Here is a 25,042-nt window from a genome sequence, read left to right on the forward strand (position 1 = left end):
ATTAGCCTTCGTGGCTACAAGGGCACACTGTTGACTCATATCTAGCTTCTCATCCACTGCAACCCCCAGGTCCTTTTCTGCAGAACTACTACTTAACCGGTTGGTCCCCAGCTTGTAACTATGTTTGGGATTCTTCCGTCCCAAGTGCAGGACTCTACACTTGTCCTTGTTGAACCTCATCAGATTTCTTGTGGCCCAATCCTCCAATTTGTCTAAGTCATTCTGTACCCTATCTCTGCCCTTAAGCGTATCTACCTCTCCCCCCAGCTTAGTGTCATCCGCAAACTTGCTGAGGGTGCAATCCAACCCCTCATCCAGGTCATTAATAAAGATATTGAACAAAACCGGTCCTAGAACCGAACCTTGGATCACTCCACTAGAAACCGACCGCCATCCTGACATCAAGCCATTGATCACTACCCGCTGGGCCCGGCCTTCTAGCCATCTTGCTATCCATCTTACCGTCCATTTATCCAATCCACAATCCCTTAACTTGCTGGCAAGAATACCTGTTCTACTCTACCACCATCTCTGCATCTAGAGCAGAGAGAATACATCTGCACCAGCAGCAGACACAATTTTCTACACAATTTTCTACCCCCACTGTCTGCCTCATGGTAAGGCCAGACTTGATGGCCTGAACACAGAGTCGGGTGGCGGGGGGGGGGGGGGGGGGGCTGGAATTCCTGAGCTTTAATGCCTACTCTGACATTGGCTCCTTCTGAGGTTTTTGGACAAGTTGCTGCCCCTCCCTGCCTCAGTTTCCCCACCTGTGCCAGAGGGATAGTAATACGTGCCTACCTCTCAGTGGCATTAGGAAGGTGATTGCAGGTTTCTAACCTGTTTCACAGTTAAAATAGTGTTGTTTGCTTATAAAATAAGTCTCTCTCTCTAGCTAGTCACTTGCTGGGCTCCCAGCCTCGTAATATCTGATCCACCTGTGTGCTCCTATGATTTCTTCGGTGGTAAAGAAATCCCTAGCAGTTTGCTAGCTCAGTCCACCCTGTTGGTTTTAAATTCTCCCAGACAGACCTGGCCAGTTTCCAATGAAGGACGCTGGATATTGCAGCCCAGTGCGTCTGTCTAAGGAAGGACTCTAGTCAGAGCCACCAGGGAGGGCCATTCCAGCGGCCTTCCTTTCCCTGAGGGAAATAGAACGGTGCCCAAGAATGCACTGGGCCTTATAGGCATATATTGCTTCAACGGTAGGCCAATTTCACAGCCCTCTCTTGCCTCAAGTCTCCTCCCCACCCTAACTAGGGAATGACAAGCGTCACCACGTACTGCTCCCAAAGCGGTCTGCTTTATGGACAGCGACGGCCATTTTGGGGGGTTTTGACGGCTGCTCAGTCAGTGACCACCTCTCTCTGTGGAGACGGTTAGTGGTGGAGTGGCTTTTCCTTGCACCATCCAAGGCGGTATCCTTGCTGAGGTCATGGACGGAGGTCACCCAAAGCGAGCCAGCTGCCTCGGGACCGGGTGCAATTTAAGAACAACCTGCAAACCTTGTGCTTTGATCTTGCCCGCCCAAAAGCAGCAGCTCGCCTTGGTGTCTCACTTGCGCAAGGCAACCAGACGGCTCCTAGCTTCAAATCGCGAGCTTCATTTGCAACTCCGGTTGCCTACATTACCACCCTAGTTCGAACTAGGGTGGTAGTGTAGACATACCCTATCATAGAATCATAGAATACTAGGACTGGAAGGGACCTCGAGAGGTCATCGAGTCCAGACCCCTGCTCTCATGGCAGGACCCAGTACTGTCTAGACCATCCCTGATAGACATTTCTCTAACCTACACTTAAATATCTCCAGAGATGGAGATTCCACAACCTCCCTGGGCAATTTATTCCAGTGTTTAACTACCCTGACAGTTAGGAATTTTTTCCTAATGTCCAATCTAACTCTTCCTTGCTGCAGTTTAAGCCCATTGCTTCTTGTTCTATCCTCAGAGGCCAAGATGAACAATTTTTCTCCCTCCTCCTTATGACACCCTTTTAGATACCTGAAAACTGCTATCATGTCCCCCCTCAGTCTTTGTTTTCTAAACTAAACAAACCCAGTTCTTTCAGCCTTCCCTCATAGGTCATGTTCTCTAGACCTTTAATCATTTTTGTTGCTCTTCTCTGGACCCTCTCCAATTTCTCCACATCTTTTTTGAAATGCGGTGCCCAGAACTGGACACAATACTCCAATTGAGGCCTAACCAGTGCAGAGTAGAGTGGAAGAATGACTTCTCGTGTCTTGCTCACAACACTCCTGATAATGCCTCCCAGAATCATGTTTGCTTTTTTTGCAACAGCATTACACTGCTGACTCATATTCAGCTTGTGGTCCACTATAACCCCTAGATCCCTTTCTGCCGTATTCCTTTCTAGACAGTCGCTTCCCATTCTGTATGTGTGAAACTGATTGTTCCTTCCTAAGTGGAGCACTTTACATTTGTCTTTATTAAACTTCATCCTGTTTACCTCAGACCATTTCTCCAATTTGTCCAGATCATTAATTTCAATGGAGAGGGCTGGCTAATGTGCAGCTCATTCATCACTCTCCGTCATGCAAAATTATTCAAATATCCGAAGGCCATGAGATCTGTGCTGCTTTATAATAGATGCTCCACATTAGAGAGTAAATAAGGGCACAGTTAAGAAATTAATGACATTGACATATTTGGAAATAATTGACCCATGCCTCGTCAGCCTCACAGTTTAAAAGCATCAGCAGAGACAAGAACCTTCAAAATGCATTCCCACCACACTTCTGACACTGGTATGTAAGTATATATATTGACTTTCCCGTTTTACTCCTGGGAAAACTGAGTCAGAAATCCAACTTGACCAAGGCTTCATGGTGAGTCAGTGTCAGAGGGATTGGAACCCAGCTTTGCTATGCTAGGCTCAGATCAGTTTTAATCCCTCTGTCTGACTGTTGTTAAATACCTTTTGAGAGTGGGGAGAATATTTGGCACTAATAGTTTCTTCCGCCTGCATTTTCTAACCCCTCTCAAAACGTTCAATCTTCCAAAGAAAGTCAGGGTTGACTCACGGATTCACCAGGATTAATCTCAGCAGGATGCCTCCACTTTGCTAATTGCTGACCCTATTGAGGAGAGAAGGCTGCTACTATGGATTTCCTTCACGTCAGGTCTCTGCCGGCCTGGAATGCTTTTCCAAGATAGTACTAATGTGATTTATGTAAATGATTTGCTTCCGGCCTGGATAGGAATCTATCTAATGTACTTACCTAGCCTGATCAATGCAGTATCTAAGCCTGATGAGTTTAAATGTATCCAGCCACCCCTGTGAGGTAGAGAAGAGCAATTTATTCCCATTTTACAGGATGACACCCTGTATGCATTTCAGTCACAAGGTGAGAGAGCAGAGTGGGTAGACACATCCAAGCTAAGAGAAGAGCAACAAGAATGATTAAACGTCTAGAGAACATGACCTATGAAGCCAGGCTTCATGAACTGGGCTTGTTTAGTTTGGAAAAAAGAAGATTAAGGGGGGACATGATTGCGGTTTTCAAATATCTAAAAGGGTGTCACAAGGAGGAAGGAGAAAATTTGTTCCTCTTGGTTTCTGAGGACAGGACAAGGAGTAATGGGCTTAAAGTGCAGCAAGGGAGGTTTAGATTGGACATTAGGAAAAAATTCCTAACTGTCAGGGTGGTCAAATATTGGAATAAATTGCCAAGGGAGGTGGTGGAATCTCCCTCTCTGGAGATATTTAAGAACAGGTTAGATAGACATCTGTCAGGGATGGTGTAGACGGAGCTTGGTCCTGCCTTGAGGGCGGGGGACTAGACTTGATGACCTCTCAAGGTCCCTTCCAGTCCTATGATTCTATGATTCTGATTCTAAGTTTAACCTAGTCAACTTGGGTACTGCTAGCAGTGAAGGCATAGAACCACAGAATACTAGATCTGGAAGGAACCTCGAGAGGTCATCAAGTCCAGTCCCCTGACTTCATGATAGGACCAAGCACCGTCTAGATTATCCCTGACAGATGTCTATCTAATCTGCTCTCATATATTTCCAATGATGGAGATTCCACAACCTCCTTAAGCAATTTATTCCAGTGCTTAACCACACTGATAGTTCGGAAGTTTTTTTTAATGTCCAACCGAAACCTCCCTTGTGGCAGTTTAAAGCCATTGCTTCTTGTCCTATCATCAGAGGTTAAGAAGAATATTTTTCTCCCTCCTCCTTGTATAACACTTTTGCCAGTAGCAGTTGGCAGCCAGAAGGGCCGGGTTCAGTATCTAGGGGGGTTCTTTCAAAAACTGGAGAAAGAGAAACAGGTTGAACTAGTCTTACAGCTCATGCTTGGAGGGCATGCAGCCTGCAGGTTCAGAGATCTGCCCTTTCCCCCGCATTTGGCTTCACACAGTTTGGCAGAGAAAGCCTTGCCCATCCGAGATTCTTTACACTGACAGTTTCTCTCCTTTGAACTGAGTTAAACACAGTCTGACTTTTCTGCATTCCCAATAAGTGCAAGCATTGGCAGTCATATCTTACAATTCCTACATTTAGGGTTAGCACAGTTTGTGACCCCACAACAGCCAAATTGGTTACAATTGGCAAAATAACATTCTAACAATGAATATATAGCAGGCCTAAGCAAACTGAGTGAACTGTATTTACAAAGCAACACAGGATTCCTTTCCCATTCCAGCTGGCTGTAATGGAAGCATTGATTCAGACCCTGCTTATACTTTAACACCTTTTTAGGTACTTGAAAATTGCTATCATGTCCTCTCTCAGTCTTCTGTTTCTCCCAAACATGACAAACCCAGTTCTTTCTGTCTTCCCCCGTAGGTCATATTTTCTAGACATTTAATCATTCTTATTGCTCTTCTCTGGACTTTCTCTAATTTACCCACATCTTTCCTGAAATATGGTGCCCAGAATTGGACGCAATACTCCAATTGAGGCCTAATGACCTATCAAGGAAGGCTGAAAGAATTGGGTTTGTTTAGTTTAGAAAAGAGAAGATTGAGGGGGGACATGATAGCAGTTTTCGGGTATCTAAAAGGGTGTCATAAGGAGGAGGGAGAAAACTTGTTCATCTTGGCCTCTGAGGATAGAACAAGAAGCAATGGGCTTAAACTACAGCAAGGAAGGTTTAGATTGGACATTAGGAAAAAGTTCCTAACTGTCAGGGTGGTTAAACACTGGAATAAATTGCTCAGGGAGGTTGTGGAATCTCCATTTGTGGCGATATTTAAGAGTAGGTTAGATAAATGTCTATTAGGGATGGTCTAGACAGTATTTGGTCCTGCCATGAGGGCAGGGGACTAGACTCGATGATTTCTCGAGGTCCCTTCTAGTCCTAGTATTCTATGATTCTATGATAATCAATGCAGAGTAGAGCGGAAGCATGACTTTTCGTGTGTCGCTCACAACACTCCTGTTAATGCATCACAGAATCGTGTTGGCTTTTTTTGCAACAGTGTCACGCTGTGGACTTTCATTTAGCTTGTGGTCCATTATAACCCCTAGATTCCTTTCTGCAGGATTCCGTCCAAGACAGTCGCTTCCCATTGTGTCTGAGTGAAACTGAGTGTTCCTCCCTACATGGAGTACTTTGCATTTGTCTTTATTAAACTCCAGGGCCGTGTGTGCTTCAGGGTAGTCAGTTCCCACTCTGCCAGAAGTCCTGAGTAATTACTAGCAAAGGCAAGGTGGCTGCAGCTTCACTCTCCTGGCACCTGAGATGGCTACGTTGGTGGGGGTGTGTCCACACCAGTTCCACGCTGTGATGGCAGCTTAGCTGATCCCTCGGTGACTCCTGCCAGGTTTCCTGGGGAGTTTGTGGCAAAACAGGCACCGGCAGCAAGTCCAAAGCCACTGACTCAGCTGTCTTTGAGGATGAGACATCCAAATTCTCTAGTTCCAGTCAAAAGTTTATCACTGGTCAGATTACAAAGGTGGGGACATGCACTTCTGTCCCAGCAACACCACACCAATCAGGTCACCTTCCAAGGGAAGTCAGAGCACCTTGTGAGAGCAAAATAGATGAGCCATGCTTGCAGGATCAGGGCCCAAATGCCTCCGCAAAACTCAACTTCACCCCTTTCTGCGGTGGGAGTCGAAGGCGCTCAGTAACTCCCTAGCTCTGGTCCTTTTAGCTGATTGCGCCACTGTGCAAACTTGAGTGATATTATTTTATATGACCTTGGGGGATCTATTCATCGTGGAATAAAGTGCTTTTCCTCTGAGGACCCGGGTTGTATTTTGTGCAAGGTAGGTACATTCTGGAAGAAACAGTAAACACGGCCGTGACCTGCTGAGCTCAGATTTCTTCATCAAATATCCACTATTCCCCAAGGTAAAATTCCCCGAAAGTGTAGAAGCTTCATTGCACCAATGACAATAAAATACGTTTGCTTGCCACCATTCTGTCAGGTCTGGCAACAATTGCTTTTAAGCTGTTAAGTATGCTGTGCTTTAGTCAAGGATCACTGCTTTTGTACACACGCTTCCTGTTGGGTGACATTGAACCTTTACATGGAGATACTGTTTATTTTAAAAAACACACACAACCGGAGGTAGATCTCCCCCGTCAAGCCATTTCACATGTATGCAGTGGGATTGTTCCCTTTGAATCTGCTATCAAAACTAAGTCCCCGCCCCTGCTTTTGCTGCAGCCCTCCTTGTGGGGGGAGGAGATGGATAGGGACAGCCCGATGATAGGACATTTCGGGTTCTTGTTGGGCACATTTCGGGTTCTTCTTGGGGAGCAAAAATGGGAGCTGCGTGAGGGGCTGACAAAGAGATGGAAGATTCCAGCCAGGGAGAGATTGGCCCCTCTATTGGAGAGTAATAGGAGTCATTGCTCGGTTCGTCACATTAGCTCAGTGACAAATGATCACGTCAGCTCATAGACTCACTGCGGCCCTGATCTTGCATGTGCGTAAGACCACACAGATGAGTCGTTCCAGGAAAGTCCCAAGTTGAATCCATTCATTTCCCAGCAGCAATAACAAAACACAGGTGACACACCGCGCGTGCCAGCATCGCTCATTCTCCCTCACATGCAGTCTCTGAGTGCCACAACTTTTGTTGGCAAGCACCTATTTTTTAAAAAAGTCTTGGATTAGTTCCCTGCCTCCCCAGGATCTTGTCTCTTCTGGCTGGATTTGGCCTCCCATTCTTGGCCACTGCTTTCTAAAGACCGGGAGTAGAGTTGTCCAGTTGTGACAGCTGTTGTCTTCACCAGCGTACCTTCTGACACAGTCTAATCAATCAAAAGGGAGGAAATGTGTGTTGGTTTTGATGAATGGGCTCCAAAATTTGCTGATCGTGTTACAGGGAGGCCCAGATGCACCTGGGTTTGAATGGCATGGAAAGGCATTGCATTCTGGTGTTTCTAAAGGGCACAGCTGTGCACCCCCGGTATGCAACCAAGCTGGGGAGTAAGGACATGTGAGGCTTCCTTTTACATCCAGGCACAGATTAGCCATCTCCCGCAGTGCAATGTAGGAAGGGGGCCACTCTCTCCCATGCAACAGGATTGGCAGAAACAGTCTTGACTCCAGACCCCTGTAACAGGTTGTGACTTCCCACTGCAACGCCTCCTGCTGGTCTCCCTGGGAATGCGCTCTTCCAGCTGTGGAGTGCCCCCTGTTGATGGGTGTCTCGCCCTCAGTTACCTATCTTCTGCGTTACTTCAGGTCCCCTGTCCCTTCCGGTTCACAGTGCCCTTTCCTCACGATACTGCCCCACAGCAGTGCCCCTGCATTCTGGGGTCCTCTCTTCCCAGGGAACCCCTATGCCCACTTTGCTTCAGTGACCTACAGCCAGTCAGCATCTAGCCCCTGCCTCAGGGGCAAACTGCGTCTGAAATGGCCGCTCCTCGTTAGCAAGGGAGTGTGGACCTGCTGCCTTCTCCTGCCCTGGCTGCCTCCCTGCAGCTCTCAGGTCTTGAAAGCAAGGCCTCAGCCTGGGAATTGCCTGCCAAGAACTCCCCAGCTCTGCCTGCTCTCCCCTCTGTAGCTTCCCAGGCAGCCAAGTCCTTCCTGCTCCACAGCTGGAGCAAGAGTGAGCTCCCCTCAACCTTGCAGACTTTTATAGGGCCCAGCCTGGCCCTGATTGGCTGACTTTTCCCCACCCTTATTGGCCAGGGTTGTACAAGCCTCCTCTGGCATGTCAGTAACCCTCTCCCAAACAGAGTGGGCGACAGTACCTACCTACTACTACTAACCCTGTGTACTCCAAGTGGAGCATAGGCACCGCTACCCCCGCCCCCCAAACACACAGGTCTGAACAGCTGAGCGACTGTGGTGGGGCGTGGGTAAGTAATCTGGTCCAAGATCACTTCCGTTCTGGAGCAAGAAGGGGGTGCAAAGGACAGAGCTGCAGTATGGCCAACACCGTGCATTCAACCCCCAGCAAAATACCGCCCCCACAAACACCACCTCAGCAACCCCAGCAAACAGTCATGAGTTGGCCATAAAAACCATGACCTTTGAATGAAAAGACAGCCCCATTTTTTTGTGTCCTTTTGGCATTTGAGCTTTCAGGATGCACCCTGGTCCCATTTTCAAGTTTTTTCTCTGCAATCCCGAGGGCTAGACAGTTACTTAACGAGGGAGGAGGGGAGCTGAAACCTCATGGAATCAGCTGGCCCCAGGAGCTAGGGCTTCAAAGGAAAGCTTCAGTTTTCACAAAACTCGTGAGAAAATGGCAAGAGCGCACTGCACTGATGCGGTGGCTCTCTGAGATGTCCCTCCTCTCCTTGATACCCCCGGGGGTGCTGACTGCTCCTTGCTCAGCCTTTGTGGCCAAACCACAAGCGAGACCCAGACGTTCCAAACAGAACATGGGAATGATCGTGGCTGAATGAAGGGACTTAGCAAAGAACGGGCAGAAACTGATTTTTTAAAAAGTCTTTGTCCCTAAGGGTATGTCTACACTACCCTGCTAGTTCGAACTAGCGGGGTAATGTATGCATACCGAACTTGCTAATGAAGCCCGGGATTTGAATTTCCCGGGCTTCATTAGCATAAAGCCGGCGCCGCCATTTTTAAAAGCCGGCTTGTTCGAACCCCGTGCCGCGTGTAGCCGCGCGGCACGGGGTTCGAACAAGCCGGCTTTTAAAAATGGCGGCGCGGCTTTATGCTAATGAAGCCCAGGAAATTCAAATCCCAGGCTTCATTAGCAAGTTCGGTATGCATACATTACCCCCCTAGTTCGAACTAGGGGGGTAGTGTAGACATACCCTCAGCTTTTAAAGGTAATTTTTTCTCTGATGTGGGCGTCTTCGCTTATATTTGCCGTCATTTAAATCCCATGGTGCGACGGGTCTAACTTGCACACAATCTGCTAGCTGCTTCAAATAACTCAGCCCCACATCACTTCCCTGCAAAGTGCGTCGCATGAGACAATGGGGGCTGTCAGTGATTGCAGAGGAAATAGCAATTTGATGCAGAAAAAAAAAATCACAAGCAAGGTTTGATAGGTTCTTAAGAATGGCCGGACTGAGTCAGACCGAAGGTCCATCTAACTCAGTATTTTGTCTTTTGCCAATGCTTGGTTCCCCAGAGGGAGTGAACAGAACAGGGAATCTTCAAGTGATCCCTCTCCTGTCACCCATTCCCATATTCTGATGAACAGAGGCTAAATACACCATCCCTACCGATCCAGGTGAATAGCCATTGATGGACCCTATCCGGAATAAATTTGTCTAGTTCTTTTTTGAACCTTGTTATGGTCTTGGCCTTCACAATGTCCACTGGCAAGGAGTTCCACAGATTGTGTGTTGTATGATGAAATACTTCCTTTTGCTTGTTTTAGACCTGCTGCCTGTTAATTTCATTTGGTGACCCCCTAGTTCTTGCATTATGAGAAGGATAAATACCATTTCCGTCCTTCCTTTTTCCCCTTAAAATTTGAGAGAGAGAATTAAAATATCAGCATGGATTCTAGGGGTTATCTACATGGAGGGAGATTAGCTACCATAGTTAGAGTCATGACATTTTGGAAGCTCAGTTATTACTGCAGAATAAATTCACTTTTGTTCTCTAAACCCTGGTCTATACTAGAAAATTATTTCATAATAACCCCCACCAAGGTCAAATTTATAAGTGGAGCATCCATACTACCAAGCTCGTTATTTTGTAATAATGGGCCTCAGAATTCGAAATCTGTACTCCTGCTTTGCATCAGGAGTACCGCTAATTCCGAAATAGTTATTTTGAAATAATGATAGTGTAGACGCATTGGTGCTGCTATTTTGAAATAATTACTCCCAAGATTAATTCGAACTAATTACTCTCCAGTGCTTCCTAGGGCTCTAAGTCTGAGGTAGCACCTCCACATTAGCAGAGCCTGCCTCAGACAAATTTCAAGGTTTCCCGGTAGGCCATGGCTACACTAGGAAATTATTTTGAAATTCATAAAGTCGACTTAATAACTCCTGATTTAGCAAAATCACACTAACGTGTCCACACCATGGGGAAGCCTCATGGCAGGCTTCATTAAGCTGATGGGCTTCCTCGACTTAGAGCCCCAGTAAGCACCAGGGAGTAATTATTTTGTAATAGTGGCACCGGAGCATCCACACTACCGTTATTTTGAAATCACTATTTTGGAATTAGCATTACTTCTGATGAAGAGCAGGAGTACAGACTTTGAATTAAGTGGCCTGTTATTTTGAAATAATGTGCTTGGTAGTGTGGACACTCCGCTTATACATTCAACCTATGGGGGGGTTATTTTAGAATAAAATACTTGTGTAGACCAGGGCATAGTGTGGACACGCTAGCTCTCATTTGTTAAATCAGGAGTCAAGTTGAATTGACTAATTTTGAAATATTTTCTTACTGTAGACATGGCATAATAGTGTCTCAATGCTAGGGAGTTAAACCAGATTAGCTAAATTATACCAGGATAGATATCACAGAATAGTTACTCTTCTTTAATCTGTCACCCCATGTTAAAAAGGCATAACTCACAAATAGACCCATAAAGACTGATTTTAGAGAAATCCTGTTGATGTGAGAGGGACTGTTCATAGTGTAAAGTTAACCACACGCCTAAGCCTCTGGAGGAGACAGGCATGGGTGGCGTTCCCTGTAAACTGGCCACTTGTGTGGCCTCTCAGGAAAGATTTCAATACTGCCCCTCTGACTAGCAGGCTGTGTCTAGACTGGCAAGTTTTTCTGCAAAATCATTTGATTTTGCAGAAAAATTTGCCAGCTGTCTGCACTGGCCGCTTGAATTTCCGCAAGAAGACTGACGATCTCATGTAAGATTGTCAGTGTTCTTGCAGAAATACTGTGCTGCTCCTGTTTGGGCAAAAGCCCTCTTGCGCAAATCATTTGCGTAAGAGGGCCAGTGTAGACAGCACAGTACTGTTTTCTGCAAAAAAGCCCCGATGGCGAAAATGGAGATCGGGGCTTTTTTTGTGGAAAACCACATCTAGATTGGCCATGGATGCTTTTCTGCAAAAAGTGCTTTTGCGGAAAAGCATCCTGCCAATCTAGACGTGCTTTTCCGAAAATGCTTTTAACAGAAAACTTTTCAGTTAAAAGCATTTTCGGAAAATCATGCCAGTGTAGACGTAGCCGCAGAGTGCTCACAGCTAGGTTTTTGTTTGTGTTGGTGGTGCACACAGGGGCGGACTGGCCCGGCGGAATACCGGGAATTTCCTGGTGGGCCATTGTCTGGTGGGGCCGTCGTGTCCGCATGCCGTTGCCCCTTACTCGGAGCGGATCCGTGTCCACGCTATATGCCGACCTGCGCCATGTGCCGGACATGAGACGGGGTGGGGCTTGAGGGGCACGCAGGGGTGATGTTATGGGGAGGGCCGTTCTCAACCCATTTCCCAGACCTATTTTGATTGCCAGTACGCTCCTGGGTGCACATGCCTCAGTGCACATATCAAAATTTATTCTGCACACAAATGGTAAAGATTAGAGGGAACATTGAGCAGGGGTGAAAGATTTCCTCATGCAATTTCTAGCCTTCCTTCTCAGGAAGGAGTCTATCTCATGGCATTGGAGGATTTCCACTTCTCACCCCAACTATCACCCTGAACTGGGACAAAAGGAGGAAAGACCATGTGAAACTAATATTTCCAAATCTAGAAATGGGTCAGTTTGGTTCTGGGCGCATGTACAGATCAGCTCTTCTTGTATCAGGATAAATGTGTTTAGCACTAAAGGTGAGATTGAACCCCCCTTTAAAAAAGCATTTTCTATCTTCCATAACCTCCACACTAAGCATCCACACAGACATACCAGGGCACATTTTCAGCAGACCCAGAGTGGCTCATTCCAATATCTTGAGCTATGGCAATTTACAGCTGTTAAGAATCTGGCCCATCTACTGTAATATTGATAATCTCTAATCTGAAGTATCTTTCTTTTGTTATCTTATTATATACCCCTGTTTATCCATTTTTTTCATTTATCCTTTCATCCTCTGGGGAATTAATCAATACAACTAGTATATCGAGACCTCGACTCCTGGACTGGGGCCTTAGCTGCCATAAGGTAAATAAAATATTTCTGTCTATTAACTGAAAGGTCTGAGCATGAAGTCTGTATCTAGGGGGTTGGCCTGGCCACTTCAGAACTAAGAGGAAGCTGCAAAGTTCAAATCCAGCTCACATGTCATTAAGAACATAAGAACGGCCATCCGGGTCAGACCAAATGTCCATCTAGCGCAGTGTCCTCTCTTCCAACAGTGGCCAATGCCAGGTGCCTCAGAGGGAATGAACCGAACCGGTAATTACGAAGCGATCCCACTCTTGTCACCCATTCCCAGCCTGTGACAAACAGAGACTAGGGACTCCATCTCTGCCACATTCTGGCTAATAGCCATTGATGGACTTATCCTCCATGAATTTATCTAGTTCCTTTTTGAACCCTGTTTAAGTTTTGGCCTTCACAATATCCTCCGGCAAGGAGTTCCACAGGTTGACTGTGCGCTGAGTGAAGAAATGCTTCCTTTTGTTTTTTGTTGATGGTGCAGGTCTACTAGTCCAGAGTGCAGAGTGGTGTGCTGCCAGAAAGGGTTAAAATATCTTGGCAAAAATCAGCTAGCTTTCTCTTAACCTTGTTGCAAAATCCAGACAATCCAAGGATGTTTGCTTTTCTCCCTGAAGGTTAAGTTGTCCTAACAGGTGCTAATTTTGTGTTTTCCTATGGAGATCTGTCCATATTAGAAGCAAGTGTGTGCAAACAAAAAAGCCAATTAGAGTGCAAGGGTATTTTTCCTCCCTCCTATTTCCATGTAGTCCCCAGCAATCTCTATCAGTCATGTTAAGCCATAGACTTATCCTTTCAAGTCTTCCTGAGGACCGGTAGACTTGTGCCCTCTGTGGGGAAAATTGCTATTCTAATGTCATGGGAAAAATATTGTCATGGGGAAGTGGACAATCCATGCTAACAGGGGTTTGTCATCAGCTTTGGCAATCTACGTAGCAAGGATTGAAATTAATGGAGCCAAAGACTTTAAGCAAATATTGTTGGCATGCTGTCAAGGGGGCGGGGGAGCTCATACTGTAGCCTCTAAATAAAGATTTGTGTTCACTGAGAACGGCAAACCTTGTATTAGAAATTATTTGCAGCTTACTACTTTCCAAAAAGGAAACAACTTGGTGTAACTTATTGTGTCAGGCTTATTTGCTGTATTTTTGTTAGGTTTAAACTTAGATGGATGAATTTGAGCAGGGGTTAGGTCTGCCAAACCCACTTTTCAAAATACATTATGTTGAAACCTCAACTGGTGTAAATCAGTACAGATCCATTGACAATGATGGTTCAACATGGATCAACACCGGCTGAATAACTGGCCTAAGATTTTTACATTTTTGTATGGACCATTAATAATAGCAATAATAATAATAATAATAGCAATAATAATAATAATAAACACCGTGAAGTTTCTGAAATTCAGATAGTTGGTGTTTAGTCATTGTAACAATGTTGACATATGACCCAATATTTTCCTTATTCATGCATTTAGCTGTCTAGCTTGCAAGCTGTAATAAACCAGAAGTAGTACATCAATTATAATATTTTATGATTATTTTATACACTTGGCAAAATATTCACTGTTATCTTGAACTCTATTAAGGCTCAGCCATTTAAAGGCTGACATTTTTCATGAGTTATTGATGCTGTTTCTTCTATTCAAACATTTTCATAACAAACTAGCTATGATAATATTTTTCTTGGCCAGAGACATAAGATCAGAGACTTAAGTTATAGGTAATAGTATACAACTGTTTATTTGGTTTAAGGCCACTAAATAAATATGTTGAACCTATATGTGCATCTTTGAAATAATTCCACAGTGAGTCATGTTTTGATTTGCCACTGTTTAATGTTAAAGCGGAACTGATTTTCATTTACAATATAGGTATGCTCAGAAAAAGGGCTGTGTAAAAATAACCCATATCTATGCCCTGTGACAGATTTTTCTCATCTGATATAAACAAAAATAAATCACGTCGGGTCATCTGTCTGTCTGTCCATCTGTCCATCTCTGTGAGCTTCTGATGTATCCACCGCTGTTGTATCCTGAGTTCCTATCCTTTCCCTAAAGGAGTAAGACGATGCTCATTAATCTTAGCAGAAATTATTTATACACAGATGGTGTGGGGTGGAGAGAAGAATGCGGATATGTTAGTTACACCAAGGTCCTGATTCAGCAAAGCATTTACTCACGTGTTTAAGTCCCATTAAAGTCAATGGGATTTGAATATTTAGATCCCATACAGAACGGAGATTAAAGGATATGCCTTCACTGCAGAGTCGACTCTAGTGGCTCTTAAGTAAAGTAAGTTGTCATGGGATAAGAGGGAAGGTCCTCTTATGGTCTGATAACTGGTTAAAAGGTAGGAATTAAAGGGCAGGAATAAATGGTCAATTTTCAGAATGGAGAGAGGTAACCAGTGGTATCCTGCAGAGATCCGTACTGGGACCAGTCCTATTCAACATATTCAGAAATGATCTGGAGAAAAGGGTAAACAGTGAGGTCACAAAATTTGCAGATGATGCTAAACTGCTCGAGATAGTTAAGACCAAAGCAAGCTGTAAAGAGCTTCAAAAGGATCTCACAAAACAAGGTGACTGGGCAACATGTCAGATGAATTTTAATGTCGATAAATGCAAAGAAATGCATATTGGAAAAAACAATCCTGACTATATGCACAGACTGACGGGGACTAATTTAGCTGTAACCACTCAAAAGAGAAATCATTGCAGAGTCATTGTGGGTAGTTCTCTGAAAACATCCACTCAATGTGCAGCAGCAGTCAGAAAAGCAAACAGAATGTTAGGAATCATTAAAAAAAAAGGGCTAGAGGATAAGACAGAACATATTTTATTGCCTCTCTCTAAATCTATGGTACACCCACATCTTGAATATTGCATGCAGATGTGGTCACCTCATCTCAAAAAAGATATCTCGGCATTGGAAAAAGTTCAGAAAAGGGCAATAAAACTTATTGGAGTGTTAATGGCTCCATATGAAGAGAGATTAAAAAGATTTGGACTTTTCAGTTTAGAAAAGAGGAAACTAAGGGAGGATATGATAGAGGTGTCTAAAATCATGACCAATGTAATAGGGAAAAGTTATTTACTTCTTCCCATAACATAAGAATGAGGGGGTCAGCAAATGAAATTAATAGGTAGCAGGTTTATCCACTCAAGATCATCTCATTTGAAGAAATGGGTTTTGCCCACAAAAGCTCATAATATTATATATGTATTTTTTATGTATTTCTCTAAGGGTATGTCTACACAGCAACATTATTTTGAAATAATGTCGAAATACTTTCAAGCTGGAGGACTTCTTACTCCTACTCCTGTAACCCTCATTGTACAAGGAGTAAGGGTTGTTGGAGGAAGAGTGCTCTATTTCAAAAAAAGTTCTGTGTAGACGCTCCCAATTTTGAAATTTGCGTAGCTTATTTCAAGGTAAGCCCTGCTGTGTAGATGCACTCTATGGTGCCACAGAACTACTGGATGTTTTTTAAAGTTACAGACTAACATGGCTATTTCTCTGAGACTTTTAAACAAAAGGAAATATTTCTTCACACAATGCACAGTCAATCTTTGGAACTCCTTGCCAGAGGATGTTGTGAAGACTAGGACTTTAACAGGGTTAAAAAAAAGAGCTAGATAGATTCATGGAGGATAGAGGTCCATCAATGGCTATGAGCCAGGATGGGTAAGAATGGTGTCCCCAACTTCAGTTTGTCAGAGGCTGGGAATGCGTGATAGAGGAGGGATCGCTTGATGATTCCCTGTTCCGTCTGGCATTGGCCACTGTCGGCTGACAGAATACTGGGCTAGATGGACCTTTGGTCTGACCCAGTGTGGCCGCTCTGATGTTCTTATGAAGTGATTTGCATCGGACTTATGTATCTCAATTTAGCCTAGCTCAAATAAGAGAGGCCACATTGAATAATAATGCTCAGCTTATTACCCCTTCAATGGCGCTGTACTTGTTGGAGACTTCTAGGGGATATCTCCCATGGTTCGTTGCACTGCAGTGTGCTGATTATCTCTCTGCATTCTTTCAGTGTGTGGTGAGAGCACTTGTCTGTCCCCAAGGGAACTGTGAGTCTTTGGAGGACCAGCAGCAGTTGTGTTGCGCCAGGCAGGGTCTACCCGATAGAAGGGCTGTAGCAGCTGATCGGATGAGCTCATTCAAGCTAACCAAAATGATTAGGGGGCTGGAGCATATGACTTATGAGGAGAGGCTGAGGGACTTGGGTCTGTTTAGTCTGCAGAAGCAAAGAGTGAGGTAGATACGCTTCAGGGCAGAGATAGGGTACAGAATGACTTAGACAAATTGGAGGATTGGGCCACAAGAAATCTGATGAGGTTCAACAAGGACAAGTGTAGAGTCCTGCACTTGGGACGGAAGAATCCCAAGCATAGTTACAAGCTGGGGACCAACCGGTTAAGTAGTAGTTCTGCAGAAAAGGACCTGGGGGTTAAAGTGGATGAGAAGCTAGATATGAGTCAACAGTGTCCTTGTAGCCAAAAAGGCTAATGGCATATTAGGTTCATTAAGAGGAGCATTGCCAGCAGATCCAGAGATGTCATCATTCCCCTTTATTCGGCTTTGGTGAGGCTGCATCTGGAGTCTTGTGTCCAGTTCTGGGCCCCCACTACAAAAAGGATGTGGACGCATTGGAGAGGGTCCAGCAGAGGGCAACCAAAATGAGGGGGCTGGAGCATATGACTTATGAGGAGAGGCAGACTTGGGTCTGTTTAGTCTGCAGAAGAGAGAGGGGGGATTTGATAGCAGCCTTCAACTTCCTGAAGGGGGGTTCCAAAGAGGATGGAGAGAGGCTGTTCTCAGTAGTGACAGATGGCAGAACAAGGAGCAATGGTCTCAAGTTGTGATGGGAGAGGTCCAGGTTGGATATTAGGAAAAACTATTTCACTAGGAGGGTGGTGAAGCACTGAAATGGGTTACCTAGGGAAGTAGTGGAGTCTCCATCCCTAGAGGTGTTTAAGTCTCGGCTTGACAAAGCCCTGGCCTGGTTGATTTAGTTGGAATTGGTCCTGCCTAGAGCAGGGGGCTGGACTTGATGACCTTCTGAGGTCTCTTCCAGTTCTATGGTTCTATGATTCTTTAGCCATTTCAAGTTCATTGCACCACCACATTCAAACGAGGGACTTGGGTTAAGAGCAACCTGGCAGCTATCCCGTGAGTTAGCTGTGGAGTGAAGACAAGTCCATAGGGAGTGAGTTTGGATGCCATGTATTTCTTTGGCCCATTATAGAGTATGTGGGCAGGAGTCTCCCGAAAGCTTGTAAGGGATGTTTTGATTCAGGTCCATCACAAGTTGAAGCCATCTGTCTTCATGTAGTTTTCAAGTGGAACCCTTTGCTAGGTCATGTTGGTTTGAAACTGGGTCCAGATTCACAAAGCACAGGTGTATTTGGGTGGAGTTCCAAATTGGTAACGAGTCCCTCTCCAGCTCAAGACCAGGGAGCAGGGTTTTACAAAGACAGAATGTACTTCCCTTGGGTCAAATCAGGTTCTTAACCAGGAGAAGCACCCATTGGAGTTGCTCTGCTTAGGGATTTGGGTCCATGTGTGTGTTCCTTTGTATTATGTCTTTGAATGCTCTTCGCCCACTCCAGGGAGGAAATCTGCGGGCAGTTTATAACAAAAATGCCACTTATTTCCCTGAGCTCTTTTGACCCAGGAAACGCACATCTGATGGAGGTTATTTGTTTTCATGTGCCATGTGCTAAGCAAGTTTATGCATGGCAAGTATTATCAATCTAAACACCACCGGCTAATTGGAGGCCTTGTAAAAACAAAACAACATGGTTGTTTGAAGGATTGTCATGTGCCCTAGTTATAAAAATGTGTTTAAATGTCAAAAATGCTCAGCATCCAGGACCTAACTTTTTAATCCACATTAGAGCTTTAAAAGGAACCACGATTGACCCCGATGCAAGAGCTTGTTCTGTCCTGAACCACGGATCTTATAGATTTAAACCACATAATGAAATACACAAAGGCCCCTTGTATAAAGGTCTGGTTAATGGCCCTATTTGAAGAAGTACCATTGTATGCAAAGGAACAGGCTTGTGACAAATGGGAGGATATTTGAAGAGCAGTTCCCAGATTTCCAAGGGGAACTACAACAACACAAGAGAAATTTGGGAAATTCAAAAGGTGGTTGGAGATGGTTGGATAGATGGTGCATACATGGTACCGTTAGCTGGTAAATGGCCTCATATTCTGGCCAGACGCAGATTGATGAACAGCTAAGCTCTCAGTGGTGTCTTCTGCTCTTGGCACCAAAGCAAGATAGAGGTTGAACCTCCCTAGTCTGGCACTTATTGGTCTGGTAACATCCGTGGTCCAGCATGATTTTAGTTAGCTGGATGTCCACTTACCAAGGGTATGGCCAAGTTTCTCATGGACCCATCCATTGTGTTTACAGCCACTAGTCCTGGCTCTCTGTTCTATGCTTTTATTTAGCTCTAATTTACCTCATAAGTAGTGGAAGCATGGGTAATGCTGCTAGACAATATTGACTTCCCCATGGTTTGGCAAATTCTGTGGTTTGGCACTGGTCAGGTCTAGGGAGATTCAACATCAGGTCCTGAAGATGCCGGACTAGAGAGGTTCAACATCCGGTTCTGAGGTTGCTGGACTAGAGAGGTTCAACCTGTCATGATTGACTGCGTTGGAGTCTACAGGCTTGTCTATGTAGCTTTAATTATACCAGTGTATTAAAAGCAGTGCCACCTCCTTTTACGAAGAGAAGTATGTGTAGACACAATCATATTGGAATAAAAGCGCCTATACCTGGATAGGAAGGGGAGTAACTGTACTGGTATAAGGCAGATTTATGCTGTTGTAACTTCATTCACTCTAGAGTCTTTACCAATATAACCATTGCGGCTTTAAAAAAGTCAACCCCGTCTCAGAATAAATGCTTAACCAATAAAGTTTTGAAATCTAGACAGGCCTCACTCCATGGATTATCCTACAAGTGATTGCAATATATAGGGGTACGTCTAAACTACATGCCTCTGTCGGCAGAGGCATGTAGATTTGTTTGTTCAGCAAAGGCAAATCAAGCCGCGATTTAAATGATTGCAGCTTCATTTACATTTACATGGCTGCCGCGCTGAGCCGACAAACAGCTGATGTCGACAGGGGGAATGTCCAGACTAGCGCGCGAGCCGACAAACAGCTGATCAGCTGTTTGTCGGCTCAGCGCGGCAGACATGTAAATGTAAATGAAGCCGCGATCATTTAAATCGCGGCTTCATTTGCCTTTGCCTATCTGTCTAATCTACATGCCTCTGCCGACAGAGGCATGTAGTCTAGACACAGCCTAGGAGATGACCAGCAAAGAAGGGACAAGTGAGGGGAAACCCGCTCAGTCTGAGGAGATGTCTACACCATACTGCTCTTAGTGACACGACTGTGTTGCTAAAAGTCAGGCAGTATAAACATTGTTTGCCGGCACTTTTGCTGACCAAAAACATGCATCCCAACAAGCGGCGGTAGCTTTGTTGGCAGGAGAATGCTCTGTGGGCAGGTGTTGTTTATTCTAGTAGTTGCTACAGCAAAGCTTTTGTCATTTGGGGTGTGTATGTGTGTGTGTGTGGGGGGGGAGAGGCGAGTGGCGAGTAAATAGCAAACGCTTTGTTGCTCAGTTGCTAGCGTAGACAAAGCCTGAATGTGAATGGGCACTGTTATCAAAGCTAGCCACTTCCCATGGGAAAAAATGGTGGCCAACACCCATGCTAGTAGCCTCATTCTCCTGCTTTCTTTCTATGCTGCCCTACGGACTGTTTGCTGTCGTGTTTCCATGCCAGATGAGACTGAGGTCCGGCCAGACCGATATTTCTGTCCCAAAGAGTGGCCAGTGCCAGCTGCTTCGGGGGAAAGTTCAAGGAACTCTGAAGTCAGCAATTTTGAAACAATCTACCAGGTTACTTCCTATCTCCCTTCTATCAGGGGAGCAGGGCTGGATTACCCAGTAGGCAGACTAAGCAAGTGCTTAGGGCACCAGCAAAGCAGGGGCACCAAAAAAAAATGTCGTCATCATGGGAAAAAAATCAGAACTCCGCAGAACGCTCTTTTTCTCAACTGAAAAGAATAAAAAACCCTCCGAGAACAACGTGTCAGGACAGACTTGATTCACTTTCCCTATTGTGTATAGAAGCGGACATGTTTCATTGAGTCAGCTTCGATGAACTTATCCAGAATTTTGCAATCTAGAAAGAAGCTATTTTCATTTCAGCAGACACATACGTTTTGTGTCATTTCGAAAAATAAAATTTTATTTGACGGTATAGTATTGTTTTTATTTTGAATTACATACGAGAGGGCACCATAATCTCTTCAGTGCTTAGGGCCTCTAAAGGTCTTAATCCGGCCCTGCAGGAAAGGCTGATGCCTTGAAGCATGAGAGTTTATACTTATTTAGAATGTTGAATATAACGGTGGATGTTCTTGTTAGCCATCGACATGTCTAGTCCTCCTCTGAATCCAGCTAATCTCCTGGCCTCAACAGTATCTCTTGGCAATGATCTCTCTCGAGTAATCCTGTGTTGTGTAAAACCGTTGTGCCATCGGAGATTCATCAACTATTAGCAGGGCGGCGTTTTGAGTGGTGGATTGACTTTCAAGATAAGAAGGTGGCACAATGGGCGCGGTGCAGACAAACAAGGTTGTGATAGTTCACACCCAACAGAGGCCGTCTGACAGAGGGACAGAATAGTTTACCATGAGCTGTCCTTGAAAAAAGCTTCACCCATTTATTGCCTTTGAACAGGCTCTGAGATGAGAGGGAGGGGTACTAGACACACATATTTTGTTCCATGTCCTCGGAGTCTCCTTAGTTAGATAGATGTTCCCACTTACATTGCAGTGTGTTTGCCAGAGAGGAACTTTAAGCCTAACCTTTCCTTTTATGCCTTCTCTGTTTACTTCCTTTTAACTCCTCTCTCTGATTTCTCTCTGCCCTGCCTTCCCTCCTCTTCACTTCATCATCCCTTTGTAGTACCCTAAACTCACTTCTCTTCACCCTTTACTTTCTGTTTCCTTCTTTACATCTTTCCCTTCCCTCTTGGCTAGCGTTGCCAAATGGTTTAACCAAAAATACCAAATACCCACCCCCCCCGAAAAAAATTCTGTTGGGGGGAAAAAAAGGGGGAGACCAAAGTTGTTGAGAAAAAAAAAACCCAGCATGGCCCCTTTAAGAAATGCTTTTGAGCCTTTTTGGCTCTAACAGGTTGCCGGCGGTCGTCTGCCATCTTGTCTCCCTGCTCCGGGCCAGACAGCTCCCCTGCGGAACAAGGTGAGCACCTGGGATTTTCGCCACCTGGCCTGGAAAAAATCAGAAAATACCAGACATTTTAGGTGTCTGGTATTTTCTGATTCTTTTTTTACCAGACAGGAGGTGAATATACCGGACTGTCTGGGTCAATACCAGACACCTGGCAACCCTACTCTTGGTTTCTGTCCTCCTTCCTTCTCACCTCTCTTTCTTGGCTGTCTCTCCCTTGTCTTTCTTCTTTATCTCCCCTCATTCTTTTTTCTTGCCTTTCTCCCCAGGGGCCAGCCTGAAGTGTACCCAGAAGACGCAGCTACCTAGGTGGAAGGAGATGTCTCACCTCTGGCCCCATGTCTAATATAATTTCACTAGGGACATCAGGAGCTCTAAACCTGGCTCTGAGATGTTCCTCCTTTTTATTCTTCCATAGCGTGCTGAAGCCAGCATTAAACCCCTGAGTCCTTCTCCCTGTTGGGAAAGGCACTTCATGAGATCTCAGTGATGTTCAAGAATTGCCCTCAGTTGCTACTTTGCCCCAGCTCAGGAGCTGGCCTTAGGAGTGAATTTCTTCCCGTTTGTGGAAACTGTTTGCAATGTTTTTGAGGGTTGTGTATGCACTTTTAACTGGACCGTCAGGGTTTCCTACCTTCAGGGACAGAGGGCTTGGAATTCCTTCCTGATCTCCCATAATAATGTCTTCTCTCTGTTCTCGCTGTCACAAAAAACAGGACTATGTAGCACTTTAAAGACTAACAGGATGGCTTATTAGGTGATGAGCTTTTGTAGGCCAGACCCACTTCCTCAGATCAAAATCTCTGTCGATATTTTAGGCCAGTGTTTACCATAGAAACTTCTGCTAGTGTCCGAATGTCAGTTCAGAGGACTAGATGTTTCTATGGCTAACAGGAACATCCACCACTACATTCAAAATTGTAAATAAATATACACTCTCATGCGTCAAGGCATAAGTCACTCCTGACAGAAGGGGGATAGGAAGTAACCTGTACAATGGGTAGATTGTCTCAAAATTGCTCACTTCAGAGTTCCTTGAACTTTTTGTGAACATTTTTGTGTGACTTTTTTGTACCGGCAAAAGTTAGTAACTGTGTAGACACAGTTTATTCTGGGGGAAAACATGCTTTTTCCAGTATCATTTATTTCACTGGGAAAGTCATATAGCCTATACAAATAAAAGCACTCTTTTCCTGGTATATGTTGTGTCCGGGCTGGGAATATTGTTACCTACACTGGCAAACCTTTTCTACTGCAAGCTTTTAAGGCAGATCTGTGATGTCCAAAATATTCCAATAATATAGTTCAAAGAAGCATTGTATGCTTAGGTGGATTTGAGCTGTTCTTTTTCATACTGACTTGAAAAATCTGTGCCTTTCTTGTGAGACTATTTTTAAACCTTTCTTTCTTTCTTTCTTTCTTTCTTTCTTTCTTTCTTTCTTTCTTTCTTTCTTTCTTTCTTTCTTTCTTTCTTTCTTTCTTTCTTTCTTTCTTTCTTTCTTTCTTTCTTTCTTTCTTTCTTTCTTTCTTTCTTTCTTTCTTTCTTTCTTTCTTTCTTTCTTTCTTTCTTTCTTTCTTTCTTTCTTTCTTTCTTCCGAGGAACCTTACAATACCAAACTGTTCATTCTGGGCCAAAGGACAGGATCTCTTTTGATGAGGGAAAGATTTTTAGTTACAAATAAGTATGATGTCCCTCCTTCCCCTGCAACTGCACCCCATAATTTTAGGTACCCCAAGTTCTTGTTATTTTGGGGGAAAAATAAGTTAACTTGCTGTTGATTCTGAGCACAGTTTTGGTCAAGATTTGCAGGAGTGGCTGGTGATTTTGGGGGTGAACAATTAAAGTCAATTTAATCTAATAGTCCCCTCAGGCGCTTGTGTGGACTATTGTCACAGCTCCATTGAAGTAATACATGTTGGGTCCTTATGAATTGTCTTAGATTTTGAACCTTGAGGGGTGCGTGTGTCATGTTTCCAAATGTGATTTTACAATAGTGATGGGTACAAACCCAATGTATTTTTTTAAAATGAAAGCTGAGCGTTTCCTGCATTCACATGACTCCTGGAGCTGGGACTTGACTCAACACACCAACTGCCACAAGCCTTCCCACAGTTGGCAGCCCTGTTGTGTGGAGGAGCTGTCGTTGTGATGTGCCAGTGGTGGCTACAGAAATTAAAGGTCGTCTTTCATCTTGGAAAGTGGAGTTTTAGAATCCAGGCACTGCAGCCGGCACCATAGTTCTGGGGCTCTTGCGTTAGCTATATAAGCTTTTTTGTGCTTTAATAAGGAAAACGCATTGTGCTTTGAAATTAAAGTTATAAGGTCATAAAAGGGTTTGTTTATGGTTTTCCAGGTAGACAACAGCACCTGGAACGAAGTCAGAAGTGTATTTCGGAGCATTCGGTCAAAGTCTGATGTACATAAAAGTCAGCATTACTCAGCATTACTGGTTATACTAACTGCCAGCTAGATCACTTGGTCCCTGAACTGGCAAACACCTTCACATGTGTGATTTAAGGTTGTGAGATTAGCAACCTTGGGTCAGACCAAAGGTCCATCTAGCCCAGTATCCTGTCTTCTGACAATGGCCAGGAACAGATTTTCAGGACTGAGCAATATTGGAAGATCCACCCCATCTTTGCTTCCCAGTTTCTGGCAGTCAGAGGTTTAGGGTGTCCATGAGCAGGGCCAGATTAAGAAGGGGGATCCTGGGCTAAGGAGGGGGGCACAAAAAGATCTCCAGGCCACCAAAAGTGCAAGGCCTCCTTAGCCTGGGACCCTGGCCTGCAGCCACTAAAGCCCCTGTGTTCTGGCCCTGCCTAGTGTGTGTGTGTGTGTGTGTGTGTGTGTGAGTGAGTGGGTGTGTGTGTGTGGGGAGCGGGGGCAGGCAGGGCATGGCTTCACATGCTGCTGTTCTCCCTTCCCCCAGTTGGGCTGGAGCTGCAAGTGCAAGGAAGCTCCATCCGTGCACTTCCCTCACCTGCAGGTTCTGTCCCCACAACTCCCATTGGCCAGGAATCGGGCCAATGGGAGCTGCAGGGGGCAGTGCCTGCAGGTGAGCACAGGGCAGCATGTGAAGGCCTCCCTGGGACCTGCGCCACAGGTAAGTGCCTCTGGCTTCAGCCCCCTTCCACATGCTAATTTTCACCTATACCCCACACCCTAAATTCTCTCCCTCCCAAACCCCCACACCTCCCCACCTCCCATCCTGAGCCCCCTCCTGCACCCTAATTCCACCAAT

This window comes from Pelodiscus sinensis, chromosome 9 (genome assembly GCF_052426305.1).
Source record: "Pelodiscus sinensis isolate ZL-2025 chromosome 9, ASM5242630v1, whole genome shotgun sequence".
NCBI lineage: Eukaryota > Metazoa > Chordata > Testudines > Trionychidae > Pelodiscus > Pelodiscus sinensis.